This window comes from Zingiber officinale, chromosome 11A, assembly GCF_018446385.1.
Source record: "Zingiber officinale cultivar Zhangliang chromosome 11A, Zo_v1.1, whole genome shotgun sequence".
Taxonomy (NCBI): domain Eukaryota; kingdom Viridiplantae; phylum Streptophyta; class Magnoliopsida; order Zingiberales; family Zingiberaceae; genus Zingiber; species Zingiber officinale.
Window position 1 is genome coordinate 15,121,737 of NC_056006.1, and position 16,442 is coordinate 15,138,178.

General features: G+C 41.2%; 1 long non-coding RNA gene across 2 annotated transcripts; it reads right to left on the bottom strand.

Annotated features, from left to right (window-relative positions):
* Nucleotides 1-292: 292 nt before the first annotated feature.
* Nucleotides 293-15,154, bottom strand: LOC122032917. Of its 2 annotated transcripts, XR_006126247.1 has the most exons (8): nucleotides 14,362-15,154; nucleotides 14,156-14,246; nucleotides 13,931-13,983; nucleotides 7,151-7,290; nucleotides 6,681-6,787; nucleotides 6,360-6,512; nucleotides 842-884; nucleotides 293-634 (listed from the first exon to the last, which is right to left on the bottom strand). It is a non-coding gene; the product is annotated as an uncharacterized LOC122032917 (long non-coding RNA). The 2 variants fall into 2 exon arrangements; XR_006126246.1 differs by having other exon boundaries at nucleotides 13,931-14,246.
* Nucleotides 15,155-16,442: the final 1,288 nt, after the last annotated feature.

A 16,442-nucleotide genomic window follows, 5' to 3' on the forward strand; every position in this document is an offset into this window, starting at 1 on the left:
ATATTTTGGCGGGAAATATGCTTCCAGATTATTTTGCAGGTACTAAACGACAAAGGAGGTACATCTGGGGTACGAAAAAGATTCCTTAAAAATCATCTACCACAAGTACGCAGCTGACGTCATCTCATAACGAACTCTAACAAACCGGGTCCACTTCATGACTACGGAGGTTATATGAAGTGGTATAAAAAGGGGAATCCTCTCCGTTGGCAAGGTAAGTTCACAAGTTTACATCATTGCACACATTAATAACCCTAATTTCCAGCTACTGTTCATCGTCTTCCTCTTTCTTCCACACTAAGGGAGATCACTGACTTGAGCGTCGGAGGGCCTAGCCAGGAATTCTCACCCCGGTCTTAGGTCACTGACGATAGTGTTGGCTGATCTCTTGTGCGCAGGAGGTCCTGGGAGCTCTGGAGCGGGGTTGTTCTTCAATTGGATTTCTTTCTCGGCATGGGATCTTTGTAGGAAGGAGGCATTTGGTGACTCTATTCTTCTCGATCCGCTTTGGGTTTCTCGGATCAGTATTCTCTAGACGTTATTCTTCGCTAGCAGCACTATTCTCCATCAGCAGTAGGTTTCTTCTCCCGGCTCTCCATCTTGTCCAGCTTCTCAGACAGGATCACATATCAATCTACACAAGCATGCAACAATGATACAACTCAGATAATAAACCAATGTGCATAGCAATTAAAAGAAAGAGTTCTAAAACATAAAATATCCAATGAGTAAATCTAACAACATGAAAGAATAGTTCTAATATTCTAAATACAAAATCTTAATAAATTTTAAGCTAAGTCCCGAGGCTTCCATAGTCCAAACATCACACATCCATCCACACCTCCTTATCGCCTTCCTTCGCTATAACTCTTCCTTTCCTTTATCTGCAGTAAGAGGAAATGCAACTATAAGCAAAATGCTTAGTAAGCGCTATATAACTCACAAAACTCGAATATGCAAGTAAATAGGAAGAAATCTAAAAACTGAATGCTTAAAAGAAAATACTACTCATGCTCATCTAATAGCAAAAGAAACAAACATACTGAATGCTAAACATGTAAAGCTGCTCATCTAATAGCAAATAACAACAAGAAAATTCTAAATAACATGCTAGCATAAAAACTAAACTTGCTGAATTTTAAACTTATGTGAAGCTTATTTCACTTGTTTAAAATTTATACTTTTATACTTCAAAATAATAATCTCTTGGGACCAGGTTTAGTACCATTGCGCGCTCCCTAATAGAAACTAGGGTAGCGAGCCACCAGTCCTACAAGGGTAAAGACCTTGGTCTTACCAGGGTCAAGACCTCGGAATTGGTCACCTGGATTTGTTTAACGACAACCTCGGAAGTCGGGTACTAGCCTCTTCAAGTAAAATACTTGTTCTTGTTTATACTTCTAATAAAAGAATACTTCATACAAAACTGAATCTGCAGTGCTGAAACAAATCTAAAACTGAAATGCTTGAATAAAATCTAAAACATGCAGTGCTTAAACGAATTCAAAAACTAAAATGCTTGAATAAAATCCAAGACTGCAGTGCTCGGATAGAAGATCTAAAACTGCAAGGGAAAAACCTAGTAACCAAAAAGGTCTACTAATTACTCCCAAAACTAAGGCCGTTCATGTCAAAAGCATAGCACAATCAAAACTAAAACCTGCCGAAACTTAACATCCATGTAAACCTGTTCAAAGTTCATACTTTTACAGAGCAACAGAAATCAAATCCTGTTGAAGCTATCTACAGCACCATGGCAAGGAAACAAAAAGAGACCAAATGCTACACATAACCATTCCAAACTAAAACTTGTTCAGTGCCACGGCAAGGGAACCAAAGAACCCAAAGTGCTACACATATTTCCTCCTGTTCAGTGCCACGGCAAGGAAACCAAAAGGAACCAGAATACCCCAATCATGCTTACCAAGGTCACAAACAGCAAATCTAATTCAAAAACTAAAACACTAAATTCAAAGCCTGAAGAAACAAACCACATGCTAAACAAACCAAATCTATTTCCTTTCTTTGAGATTCATGGCAGCAACATCAACTACTTTGCTTCCTACATCATGCTTCGGAAAAACAAGAAGAAACAACCTCCAAAAGCTACTCCTACCGCAGGTGAGAAGCACTTACCTTATTCTTGGACTTACAACCGAACGAAAGGGCTACTAGGGTTTCGGAAAACTTGGAATCTCAGCCTCTTCTTCGTGCCTACAGCTTCTCTTCGACAAGGAGATCTTTGTTCCGTGAAGAGTTCACGGGATTAGCCCTTCGTCGGCCGCCGGAGATAAAACCCTAACCTCCTCCTTTGCATTTTCGCCCGAGCAGTCATCGCACGCGAGAGAGGAAAGGAAGAGATTTAGGTCACGACAATTAAAAGCCTAAGTTCCTCTCTTATCTCCCTTTATAATACCTAGATATTTCTGTTATCTATTACTACTTAAATTAATTTCGCCCTCTCTTTAATCAGCATGGCCTTGCTGGGTTCTTGGTCTTCACGCTTCATTTAAGTCTCGGATCGGGTCGGAGGTCGCGGGTTCGAACCTCGGCCGAACCTCTTTATTTTTTTGAAACTTCTTTCTTTTGGTAAAAATACCAAACGAACTCCGAAAATTACATAAAAATACTCTAAAAAATCTTAAAAATCTCTAGAATATTTCTAAAGCATTTTTAAGTACTTTTAGAACTCCAAATAATGAAATTTAGGGTGTTACACCCGATCTAACAACAGTAACTGCTACAGTGCCGTCAACTGCTACAGTCCGTTGGTTGCTACAGTACCCCTCCCCCCCATTTTTCCCCGAGTACAATCTCTCATGCACTCGTACCCTCACGACTCACTTGACTCTTCTTTGCAGCCTTGACCTCTACTTCCTTTGACTCTCGTCACTCGGATGCATCTAAGCCCACGGCTCCTCCCCAATGTCATCCTTCGCGTATGCCTCGAAGTCGCTTCTCTCGGGCCTTGTCCTTACTGCCTTGTCCACGGTCCCTCGGATGCTCCATCCATCACTAGACCCAAAGCCATCAAGCTGAGTCATATATGTATCCTGCAAACCTGTACACTCACATACACATAACAAATAACAAGGGTAAACCTAACTTAAACCCTTTGCCCAAACACCAAAACACATGGTCGCACGGACCATTGGGATTGCTCTAACAATCTCCTTCTTTTTGATGTTTGGCAATACGTTTAAGTTAGGGAAAATATATAGCAAATAAACATGCTAAAAAAAACAATGAACTTACGTTGCCAAGGCTATACACTTGGATTTATACCGCCGAATGGACTTATGTTGGCAAGGCTACACACTTGGACTTACACCGCCGAATGGACTTATGTTGCCAAGGCTATACACTTGGATTTATACCACCGAATGGACTTATGTTGGCAAGGCTACACACTTGGACTTACACTGCCGAAACAAAATGTACCATGCATTGGAACCTATCCCAAGGCTCCCCCTACACCTGAACTCCCCAATGAGCTAGGATTTTCCTACAAGGATGTCCTATCACAAGGCTCCCCCTACGCAAAGGCACTTAAGGTTTTCCCAACTAAACCTTACTTCTCCCCCTTTGCCTAACATTCAAAAAGCTCTCCAATAATATCCTAATTGTTGAAAACTTGTCATCCAAACTGACCATAAACTCATGTATTTATCCCCCATGGATTCCATACATCTAAATGAGTTGACACGGTCAAGAACAATGCTGAAAAATAAGTTCAGGCTGGTATCAGTCAACTGCCCCTTGGTACCAGTCGACTGATTCCTTCGACACAACCTTACAAAAGTATTCTGTAGTTGAAAAATACTGTTACCAGTCGATTGGTATCGGCACCAGTCAACTACCCTCATCAAAATGAGCTTACAGAGACATTATGTGATAAAAAATACTGTTACCAGTCAACTGGTATCTGTACCAGTCAATTGATATCTTATTTTTGAAAAAATCAACCTTTTCTGACAAACTTCAGAAATGCAACAGAAATTCCACGGACCTCCAAAAATTCTCAAATTTTGTGGAGAGATCTATTTTACTAGTGTCTACTTGGGAAAAATACATTACAAAATGTATCTATCACCAATCCCAAATTGACACAAAATCTCAAAACTAGCTAAATGGTTCAATTGAACCTTGACCTAAAGTCCTAGTTTTGACTTCCTCTTGATGTATTTGCCCATACCAACCCATAATGCATCCCTAGCATTGGTTTATATGACATCTATACATCCAAAATCAATTATCATGCTATATGACCCCAAATGTCATATTTCTTGCATGAAACACAAACCATGTGTGTTAAATCCCTATGTTTGTGACTCAAGTCCATCTCCAAACCATTTGGTACACTCCATGGATCCTCTAGACTCCCAAGTAGTACCCACCTGAGATCCATTTTCCATGGGCCCTAAATTGACTCTTTGAGCTCCCCCTAGAGCCCTTAGCCTTAGCCACCTCCTTAGGTGACTCATCCACAATTGTTAGGCCACATCGGTGTACCTCCGGTGACACTTGGCCTACAAAACTAACCTTCTTAACCTTGGACACCTTGTCCTTGGTTAATTAAACCTTAACTTTAAATTACTTTCTCTTACCATTTATTGGCTTCTCCTTGCTATAGTCATATGCAACCCTAGCATAAGACTTTTCCTTAGCATTGAAGACACTAGATCGATATTCTAGACCCGATCTATCATTATTGGATCTTTGACTAACTAACACCATACCTAAACCCTTAGATCCAATATTGAATCTTTCTAGAATTTTCTCCAACTTATCAAGCTTTGACTTCAAAGCTTGGTTTTCCCTTTCTAGGTTCCTAAACCTAGAGCCAACATGTCCACCATGGACATTCCTAGACCTACCCTTCTTAGGCATATGCCTCGCCTTCTTGGGATTAATGCATTGGTTCTCCTTAGGCCTATCATTTTTAGGTTTATCATGCATGGATTTCCTAGGGTTTTGATCTACATTAACCCTATTCCTATCATGATATCTAAAATCAAAATTTTGCATGGGTAAATAATAAGAATTACTCCTAGCATGCATGGAAGCATAAGAATTTGAATTACATTTCAAGTTAGGGTATATCTCCCTTACCCTTCACTACAAGAAAAAAACCAAACAACAACGGTTTTTCACCGTTGTCGTAGCCCATTTAGAACTGTTGTTAAATGTCGTGTTGTTAAAAGGGGTACCCAAAGACAACAGTTTTTAACCGTTGTCTTTGAAGGCAAAGACAACATTTTTACAACGGTGAAAAACAGTTGTCTTTTCCTTCAAAGACAACAGTTTTTCACCGTTGTCTTTGAGCGTCTACCTTTAATAACAGGGTCTTCAACAACAGTTTTAAACTATCTACGACAACGGTGAAAAATCGTTGTCTTTTTTAGATAAAAAATAAAAAAAAATTAATACACAATTTTCCAATATTATAAATCATTCAAAATACTAAATTTCAAAATAAAATTTAATATACAATTTTCTAACATTCAAAAATAATATCTATAATATTCTGAAAAAATTTCATAAGCAACCAACAAAATTTCATAAGCAACCAACAATATGATAACACTATTAAAACAAAGGTAGAACAATGTAACACGAGATTTTCTACTTAGATGTCGGTGAAGAGGAGGGATTGCAGCTCCTAGTGCTCCTTAATTTATTAAAGGCTCTTCATTTTTTTAGCTTGTTGACATTTTTCCCAATACTCTTGAGGACACATATTCGAATAAAGATATATATTACAAATTAGAAAATAAACTGTACGCATGATTCTAATTGCATTGCATAAATGTTACATAACCATAAAAACCATTTGATATAGTCATCTAACAGAAGTGCAAAAAGCGTTATTTATGTAACATAAATGGTAACCTCTTGAAACAATATGGTGGCTCTTAAATTTCTTAACTAAGAATGGTTTGGTGTTGGAATTAATAGAGTCACCACTAGACTTTACATGCTGTTTGATTAAGAATGATCCTAGCTTATGCATCATACTTCTGGGCATTGACAGGGACTTAAGTGGAAATTGTGATATGGTGACTTGTTGCCAATGAAATGTTTTTCAAGTTAGGGTGAGAGATTATCAAGTAGAACTTTTAAGCCAATGGTTGAGTCTGAGTAGTGAGTCAATACTCCCACCTAGGCAGGTCGAGAGAAATCCTCCTCACTCAAAGAGGCATTTGATGGGCCAAAATCAGCAATTGGTAAAATAAATGATAAAATAGACATGCTATAAAATTGAAAGACCAGTTAGTTAATTTTTGGTGCAAAATAAGCTAGTTAACCTAAAAATTAAGGCTAACAATATATTTGAGAGATCAAAGAAAGCAACTGACCTATACATGGCAGAGAGAAAATAGTCATATGTTATCAACTGCCACAAGGTCTAACCAAAACCAAAGCCTTCACTAGCTTCATGGATAGCAAGCAGCAACCTTTCTTCTAATTGTTCCCTGGAAGAGTATTCTGGTAGATCTAGTTGGTTAAAACTGCACATTGATTGAAAGTTATTAATGTTTGGTTAAGATTCAAGTAAAGAGAAACATGAAAGCATCAAATGCAATAAAATATAATTGAATGGAGGGAATGGAAAACACCAAGATGTAGAACATAATTATACCCCTGAAAGAATTTTACAATTGGTGGCAAAGCATTACCAGGTATGTGCAAAGGGCAGCCTTTCAAGAGCACCATATGCCTTGTGAATCTGAAACTGCTGGGGACCAGATATACCCTGTAATGCTTTAAACCCCTCCAGGGGAACCTGAATTACATCCAAAAGATTATAAATCCTATCAACCGAACTTTACTATTCAACCCACCAGGCGTGCAAGGCCTTAATTGCTTGTTAGGAACAAAATGTTACTATACTATTGTGTAAGTGCACTGAAAATCAACAAGAAGAGATGCATTTGTCTGCTAAATCTTTTTTTATTATGCTGTATTTATTCAACAGTGTTGCATAATCGTGCACCATTCATTTTCAACTTCTATATGATGCTTTGTTTTCAAGTGTAATTAGGTTTTCTCTTTGCCTGTGTTAGTAAGTAGTTATGTGTCAATACTATCTCCTGTCAAAATATCAAGAAAAGTCAAGTAAAGAAACAATAAAATTGTCATAATATACCTTTGATGTTCCAGTAACAAGTTATAGTAATCTCGCCATATCCTCCTTGTTAAATGATTTAACAACTTCCCAAAACCACTGAATTACAGTAGAAGCAGCTGAATATCCAGTATACTCTGTGTTGGCTTGAAGATCATTAACTGCATGATGCAAGATGAATTAAATGAAGTACAATACTCTGACTTTTAATTAAACAAGAAACAAACCTACGGTCAATCTCTGGAAGTCCACTTAGAAGAAGTTCAAGTTCCTTGTCATTGAATATTGAAATAAGTTCCTTAGGCACTAATTCATTGAAGCCTTCTAGAAAAGAATTGATCTGAGGACGAATAGCTGTGGTCAAAATGTGTTCAGCCACAAGATCCACATATTCATGCTTTGTCTCCTCAGTTACTCTGATATTCCTCCCTCCGGGAATAAGCTCATAGTCAGTGACCTTCAACAAAAGTAGTTACCAGAAAAAGTAAAAGTTTAGTCAATTAGGCATATGTATATTTATACAGTATTTAATTTCCTTTTCTTCCATAGTTGAGGCCAGCAATATCTGAGTGTGGATTCAATTACCCTAGTTGCACAGATACTGAAGAAGAAATTTGACTATTAATATACATTTAAAAGGACTATCTTCCACCAAGGAACCCCCTCGGATGGAAGATGAACGGAAGTAATGGAGGTGCTGGAATGAACCGCCGCCAACCTCTGCCTCTACCGCCTGAACCCCAGTAGGAAGAAGCGAAGAAGACTGCCGTAAGGTGAAGGATCTTGTCGGAGAACCCCTCCGACAAGGTGGATGCTCGTTGCTACTGCCGTCGCTCGCTATTGCCGCCAAGAGATGTTTGTTGTTGCCGTCACAGATTGGAATCCAGAAGAGGAAGATTGGGCAGTGGATGGCCGGCCGGCGGCGGTGTGTGGGCAGAGGTTGCCGCCGCCAGTTGGTGAAGGAGAAGAAGTGGAAGGGTGGTGGCGTCGCGAGCCCTAGCTCGAGGAGAAGCCTCGCGAGATCAGAATTGGGGGTTCTGGTACTGTGTCGTGCGAAGAAATAAAGGAAAGGGAATGGTTTTCTCCTCCTTTAATCTGGGTCGTCCGATTTGATGAAGATGGATCCATTTGATCTAGCTGATGAAGAGATGAGTGGTGCGGATCTAGTTGTCTTCTTGCTTCGATCCAATGGTCCATGTAGCTTCAAATCTGGATGGAGGGTTGGATGGCTTAGATCTGAATGAAGGAGGAAGATTTCTCTTGATCTGGATCAACGACTCATATTAATTCTGCTTGATCTCCAACATTTGACCTCCAAATAAAGTCAAATTTGGAGGAGGAGTTCTTTTGCGGAGGAGTCACGAAGAAGGAGTCGGAGATAGGTTTTTGTTCGTTTGAAGAGTCACAGAGAAGTGGGTTTTAGGTTTTTTTTCATGAAGTTAAAAAATTGTTATGTTTTTAGGATTCAACAACATTCAATAGACAACAGTTTAATAAAACTGTTGTATATTATCACATAAACAACACTAAAAGACAATAGTTTTTTAAAATCGTTGTCTTTGACACACATTAGACAATAGTGTTTTGAAAAACTGTTGTTATTTAAAAAACATTATGGTGAACAACAACAGTTTTCAATAAAATTATTGTTAAATGGAAAAAAGACAACAATTTCTTGAAAAACTGTTGTCTATTAGGTGTGGTTAAATCCAGAAATTCTTGTAGTGCTTGAAGCTCCCCCTAGACTCGAGCTCCTCTTCTTCTTCTTCTCCCATTTCTTTAATTGCTCCAACTTCTTGAACTCTCCCTTCCTTGGACATTTTGTGTGGTAGTGCCCCATTTCACCACATGTGAAGCATCTAATGTGCTTCTCTCCTTCTTCTTCTTGGCACCATCATTTCTACAACCCACATTAGTATCTAAAATAGTTTGACTGGGTTTAGCTTTTACCTTCTTGAGCAAAGGACATCTACTCTTATAGTGCCCTTTCTCATTGCACCCGAAGCACACAATGTGGTCCTTTGACATTACTTCGGTAGAGGTGCTCACTACGTTGATCTCTTCTTCATCTGTCTTGGATTCTTCTTCAACCCTTGAGGATGTTGATGATGCTTCCTCATCCTTCATCTCCTCCTCGGAAGTTGAGCGCTCGTCACCTTCCGGTTGCTCCTCCTCTACTTGAGCAATTGAATCCATCTCCTTGGGCTCTACCTCTTCATGTGTAGGCAAAAGTTCTTCTCCTATAACTTTCTTCACTTTGCTCCACAATTCGTGAGCATTCTCATATTTACCTACATGACTCACAACATCATTAGGCAATATATCAATTAAAATTGATATTACCTATGAATTTGCCTCCGATCGTGTGGTTTGCTCCTCCGTCCAATGTCGTGGTCGGAACTTCTTCCCTTTCTTGTCCTTCGGGACTTCAAATGGCTCTTCCACCACCATCATTGTGTCTCAATCCGTCTCGAAGAAGTTCTTCATCTTCACCATCCAAAAGGTGATGTCCCATAAGCTTCCTCCTTCGAACTTTGGTGGATCTATCAAGTCGGCCATCTTTGCTTCCTCGACAATTAGTCCGATGGAGAGCGGCCTCACTCTGATACAACTTGTAGGCGAGGATTGTGCGGCCGGCTAGAAGGGGGGTTCAATAGACGGTGCCCCCAATTACTCGCTTCCTACGTATTCGTTAGTGTGCAAGCGGAATAATACAATACAAATACGAATAGAAAGCTAAAGACAAAGAAAGGAAATGCAAACCAATATACGTCGATAACGTGGTTCGGAGATAACTTGCTCCTACTCCACGGTTGTCCGTAAGGTAGACGATCCCTCAATCCGTCGGTGGATTAGTCCCCGGAAACTCCGGCTAGCTCAAACCTCCTTGTGGGTGGAGAAACCTCACTACAACACTCACCAAGAACACTTGGACACAAGGGAAACCTTGAACACTTAGTGACTACTAATTAGACTTTAACCAAGTCTAATTTCGTCACCTTGGCCAACCATCCCAAGATCCTTCTTATAAAGCTTGGAAGAAAACAACCCTGCTGTTTTACCGTTACCAGTCGGCTGGTGCCAGTCCAACGGCTCTCTACCAATCGACTGCTATAGTACACCAGTCGATTACTACAATACACCAGTCGACTACTACAGTGCACCAGTCGATTGCTACAGTAATTGCTATAATGTCGTCAACTACTACAGTACCCGTTGATTGCTACAGTTCCCCCATTAACTGCTACAACCCCCCCCCCCCCCGGGATTTTTCCCCGAGTACAATCTCTCATGCACTCGTACCCTCACGACTCACTTGACTCTTTCTTGTAGCCTTGACCTTTTGCCTTCAAGCTTACTTCCTTTGGCTCTCGTCCCTCGGATGCATCCAAGCCCGCGGCTCGTCCCCAATGTTATCCTTCTCGTATGCCTCGAAGTCGCTTCCTTCGACCCTTGTCCTTACTGCCTTGTCCACGGTCCCTCGGATGCTCCATCCTTCACTAGACCCGAAGCCATCAAGCTGAGTCATATGTGTATCCTGCAAACCTGCACACTCACATACACATATCAAATAACAAGGGTAAACCTAACTTAAACCCTTTGCCCAAACACCAAAACACATGGTCGCACAGACCATTGGGATTGCTCCAACAAAATCTTCTTCGTTGAAGGCGAAAAAACCGCTTATAGTTATTGAATGCTTAGAAACAGTTACAAATTGAATACAAGAATTATTGCTTTATTCCTAGCACCTAAGGGCTTTTTATAGACTCCTAGGATAAAGTAGTCGTTGGTATTCGTCTCTTAGAGGTGACATTCAAAGAGGTCTAGACCGCCTCCAAGAGAATAGAATTTATCCTCATCACAATAGAGTTTTATCCTTTTCAAACGATAGCTTAGCGGCTATTGGAGGTGCCTCCAATTAGATTGAGGGCGTCTTCCATCACCTTGAGGGTGTCTTCCATGAAAAGGCCCGAGCGTGCCTTCCATCACCTTGAGGGTGTCTTCCACCAGGCGTAAGGGTGCCTTCCATCAGCCAACTCAACCAGTTAACCTTCAAAACTAGTTAACTCTTCTTCGTTATTCTTTGGGTGATACTTTAGCCGTCCGGAGTTGAGCTCACCCGAAGCCAACTCTGATATTCTTCTCGAGCAAGATTCCTGCCCGGCTTCTCATCCCTCAAACGTCGCATATGTCCTTCTCGTCCACCACTGTATTCTTCCGCAACATCTCATCCCTCGGATGCACCGAGCCCGTCGACTCGCTTCTCGTGCCTTATCCGCTACGTCTTCCGCTCGACTTTCTATGTTCTTAAGTTCCTACACATTAGACACAAGGCATCAAAGTCGCAGGATCTAACTTAACCACTATATATATATAGTGGTAATGTCATTTAGGATTTTACCTTTATAATTTAAGGGTTAGATTATAATATTAAATTTAAAAAATTTCAAAACGAATAAAATTTTAGGTGTACACGGGATGTGCGACGTAAGATTTCATCTCTCTCTCTATATATAGAATTATTACCCTACTTATTTTATGGTACTCACCTTATGAGTATCATGTGTAATTTTTTTAGCTTAACTACTATAATCTAAATCTTAAACCCTAAATATATGACCCCTATAACATATGGAGAAAATGCCAATTCAAATGGAATGGATTCAAAATGATATTATTATATGGATCGAGATTATAAATCTTCCTATTTTCATCTATTAAACAGTATTTAAGTACTTGAAACACATGGAATGTCTCTTGAAAATTATCAAGTAACAAATATTTCTTTAACAAAATCTAATTATAAGTTATTAAATAGTAAAATGAATATAAATTTATCGTTTTAGGGACAATAGTCCCCAAAGGTCACAACAAATTCTTTATTAGGATTATGAGATCCGATTCTTTTATCATGCTATATATAGGGGTGCTATCTTGCACACCTCTCGTCCGTGCCTCCGTACATGATTGAGGGAGTTTGTCCATATAGCAAACATGATTAAAGCTATCACGTGGATAACACCTCTCAGACACATACGGAGACACTGATAAGGCTACATCTATATATATATATATATATATATACCTCGATTGACATTTAAATTTTTATTGGTTTAGAAGATTGTCGCTTAAAGATAGTCATGGAAATTAGATAGAGTTTGGTTAAATTTCTGTGCCAAAAGGTCTATAGAGGCTTTAAAAGAGCGGATCTAGCTCCTAGGACATAGCATAAACGATGAGTGCATGATATCTATGGTGTAATAGTCAGGAGCTTGATACCTATGTAGCTCCCTCCATATCCATAGTGTCACGCCCCAGAGGAGTCCCTATCCGAAGAAATTTCGACAACATCTTCCTTGTACGGCGGACAATCTGAAACTTTCTACATCTCCATATTCCTCAGCCACATGCGACTGGAATAATAACAAAAATAAAATACAACACACAGACATTCCACGCAGTTTATATAATAAGTAAACGGAAGAATAATACTCTGACTCGAAATCAACCCTACTCCACTACACCCATAAAGCACAAATCCGATGATAAGATCAATTTACCTCTTCTACCGTCTAGGCAGGCATGTAGCAAAAGCAAAACCAAACCAAATCTATCGACATCACAAAATCCATACCATATCCATACCATCAAATAAAACAAATTTAGCATAGTCTATGTAAGAAAAACCAAAAGACCAATAACATCCTCGAGGTCTGCAGGGACTAGCAACTGGAACTCTCTCCTGACAGCATCAACCTAAAAAATAACAACAATGGAGGCGGGGTGAATCCAACACTCAGCAGGTACAACTGATATACAAAGTAGGGAAATAACACCTAGCACTAATCATGCGTACAGTCTCCTGATATAAAAAAGATAAAAATGCATCTGAAGTAAACAAGAGAGAAACTGTACTAACCAGAACCTGGGTATAAGGACAAACAGTCTGAGTGGTATAGAAACTCAGATGTATGTCAAACATAGGTATCCAAACAATACGCAGATATAAATGCAGTAAACACAAACACAAGCAATAAATGCATCATGCATATGATGCCAATGATACGTCCTGGTCACCCCTGACGCCAGTCGATCATCTCACACCCAATAGTGAGACCGAGTGGGTAGGGTTGTGACAACCGTGCACTCTGTCGTCACTGCTCCTGATGAGTGACCGAGTGGACGGGATGCTGTCGGAGTACACCTATCCTCCTACCCCAAATCATAAATGGGGGAGTGCAATGCTCTCATCTCCCGGTACACGATGACGGGGAGGAATCTCTGCCGGCTAACACGTTGCATCACGCCACCCATGAGCGGACCAACGGAGCCAAACAAAGTCCCTGCTGCAACACACACTGCCTGAATCGACCACTAACCCATGAGTGGTGGTGTGTGCAGATCCATGTAACTGGCGATGTGCTCAACAATAATGGAGCGGACTATCACACAGCATGCAATCATGCAAATGGTGCATGGCACTAACCACAAAATATCCTGAGCTAAACCATGTATATATATAGAAAGTGCACCATAAGTCAATGAATCAAAACAACGGTACACAAATCAGATAAGGTATACAATCTAGGTCCTGAACATGGTGAAGCATGATATATCACTACCCCTACAAGCATGTATAAACAGGTAAAGTATACATGAGATGCAAACCAAGCAATCAATCAAGCATGTAACAAGTTTTGGGTAGTGATTAACCGAAACAAAATGAGGAACATAATTAATGAAATTTGTTAAATTCACTACTATGTATATCAAAGACATAAAGTCAAAAGTACCCACCTCCGATAAAATGATCCAAATCTGACTCTGAGATACTCGTCTCGCGTCAAGTCCTGTGTCAGCAATATATATATATTTTATTTAACTAATTCCTATAAATAGCTAAATAAAAGTCCCTGACACTAAATTAGGACCAAACCCTAATTAACACATGTACCTAGGTTAACGTTAGTTATTAACCTATCTATCGATCGTCAACAACATAATCAAAACCCTATTCCTTACCTCACTTCTCACAGCAAGGATGTTGCTGAAAATTATGGCCGGAAAAATCACAGCTGCTGTGGAACCCCGATACACTACCAGCGAAATGAATCTACAATTAAAGACCACTATACTTAGTTAGCATGATCTTCCACCCAAAACAAGTGCTGCTCACAACACAACAAGAATCAGAGTACAAAATCGAAAATCAAACCTTAAACATTTACCTTAAATCCCACTGCCGAATCACTGCTGCCCTCTGTCGCCTTCTCGAGCTCTCGACTCCCGGCGACACACAAAGTAGAAGCACGGCAGTAGTTGCTCTAGATCAGCTGCACAGGAGAGGGAATTTGGCCGACGGTGGCGGCAGTGAATCTGTTGGTCGGCTCAAACCTCACAGCAGCGCCTAGGGCACAGAAAATCAGCCGGCAGCCAGCGCTGGGTCGAACCTGGTGGCTGGAACAGAGGAGATCGGAGAGGGGTGGTGGCTGTGAGGATCTCCACGGCAAAGGGACGACGGGCGCCGATGGCCAGCTAGGGCTCGCGGTGGCCGACGGCAAAGATCTAGGGCACAGCGCAGTAAGAGGGGCTGATTGATGACCCAGGCCGCGGCTTGGAGGTGGCCTCCGACCGAGAGGGGCAGCGGCGCAAGAGGGCACAGCGGCGATGGGGGCTCGGCAATAGCCGCGATCAACACTGTCGCTCGGCGAAGTGGTTGAGAAAAAGGGGAATTTAGGGCTCGGGGAGGAAGAAGGAAGAGATGTGGCGTCGGCGTCGCAGGAAGGGAAGGAGAAGGAGATGAAGTGGAATGAGGGGGAAGCCGGTTAGGGCGGTTAGGACAAAGAGAAGACGCCGTCGGGTGAAGTTGGGCACGCGGAGGAGGAAGCAACGGCGAGGAAAAAGAGAAAGAAAAAGAAATAGAAAAGAAAAAGTGTTTAGAAAATAAACATTTCCTCGTCAAAACGGGGTAGCCTAAACAGGTTTTTCCGGGCCCCGTTTTCCTCCCTGTTAACTCATCCATACGAGCTCCGAAAAATTTCCGAAAAATTTCTAAAAATTTCGGAAAATTTCCTTATTAATATTCGCCTATTTTCGGTATTTTACATTCTCCCCCACTAATAAAAATTTGGTCCCCAAATTTCGTTATCTACCATCAGCAAGTACTAATAACAGACAGAAAGTATAAATGCTGAACGGTAAACTGAATCACATACCTCACGTAAAAAGATGGGGATAACAAGCTCGGATCGTATCCTCGAGCTCCCAAGTAGCCTCCTCGTCTGAATGATGTTGTCATCCGACTTTAACCAGCCGGATAGTCTTGTTCCGCAACTGACGCTCTTTCCAGTCGAAAATCCGTACCGGAACCTCCTCATATGTAATGTCAGGTTGAACTGGAACTGGAATATCTGCCAGCACATGCGTCGGGTCGGGCACGTATCTCCGCAGCATAGATACGTGGAATACATCGTGGACGCCTGCCAGGGACAGTGGTAGTGCCAGTCGGTAAGCTACCGCTCCGATCCTCTCCAAGATCTCGAAAGGGCCAATGTATCACGGAGCTGGCTTACCTCTTAGGCCAATCTCTTCACCCCTTTCATGGGTGAAACTTGCAGAAATACATGGTCGCAAATGGAGAACTCTAAGAGTCTCCAACTCCGGTCAGCATAACTCTCCTCTGGCAGTACTGTGCCTCTGACACTCTCCGTCTAATAGTACGGACCAACTCTGCCTCATGCTGAGCTCTATGAGGTCCCAACAACTGGGCCTCCCCAACCTCATACAGAGGCTGGGTGTCCGACAAGGCCTACCTTACAACGCTTTAACGGTGGCCTTTGGATAGCCGAATGCAAACCGTTGTTGTAGACGAACTCTCCAATGGTAAATGGTCCTCCCAACTGCCCCTAAAATCCAATACACAAGACCTCAACAAGTCCTCTAGAGTCTAAATGGTCCACTCTACTGTCCATCTGTCTGCGGATGGAAAGTTGTACTAAATCAAAGCTGCGTGCCCAAGACCTGCTGCAGACTCTGCCAGAAATGAGACGTGAACCGGGGGTCTCTATCCGAAATAATAGTCAAAGGGACACCACGTGATCTGATGATCTCCCGACAAAACAGATCTACCAATCGATCCAGGAAATCAGTCTTCCGGATCGCCAACGAGTGCGCGAATTTGGTTAATCGATCAACGATTACCCAAATCGCGTCACGGCCTCGTCGTGTCCTCAGCAAACCCACCACAAAGTCCATAGTAATGTGTTCTCATTTCCACTCAGGATTAAGAATCTGCTGAAGTAAGCCAGCA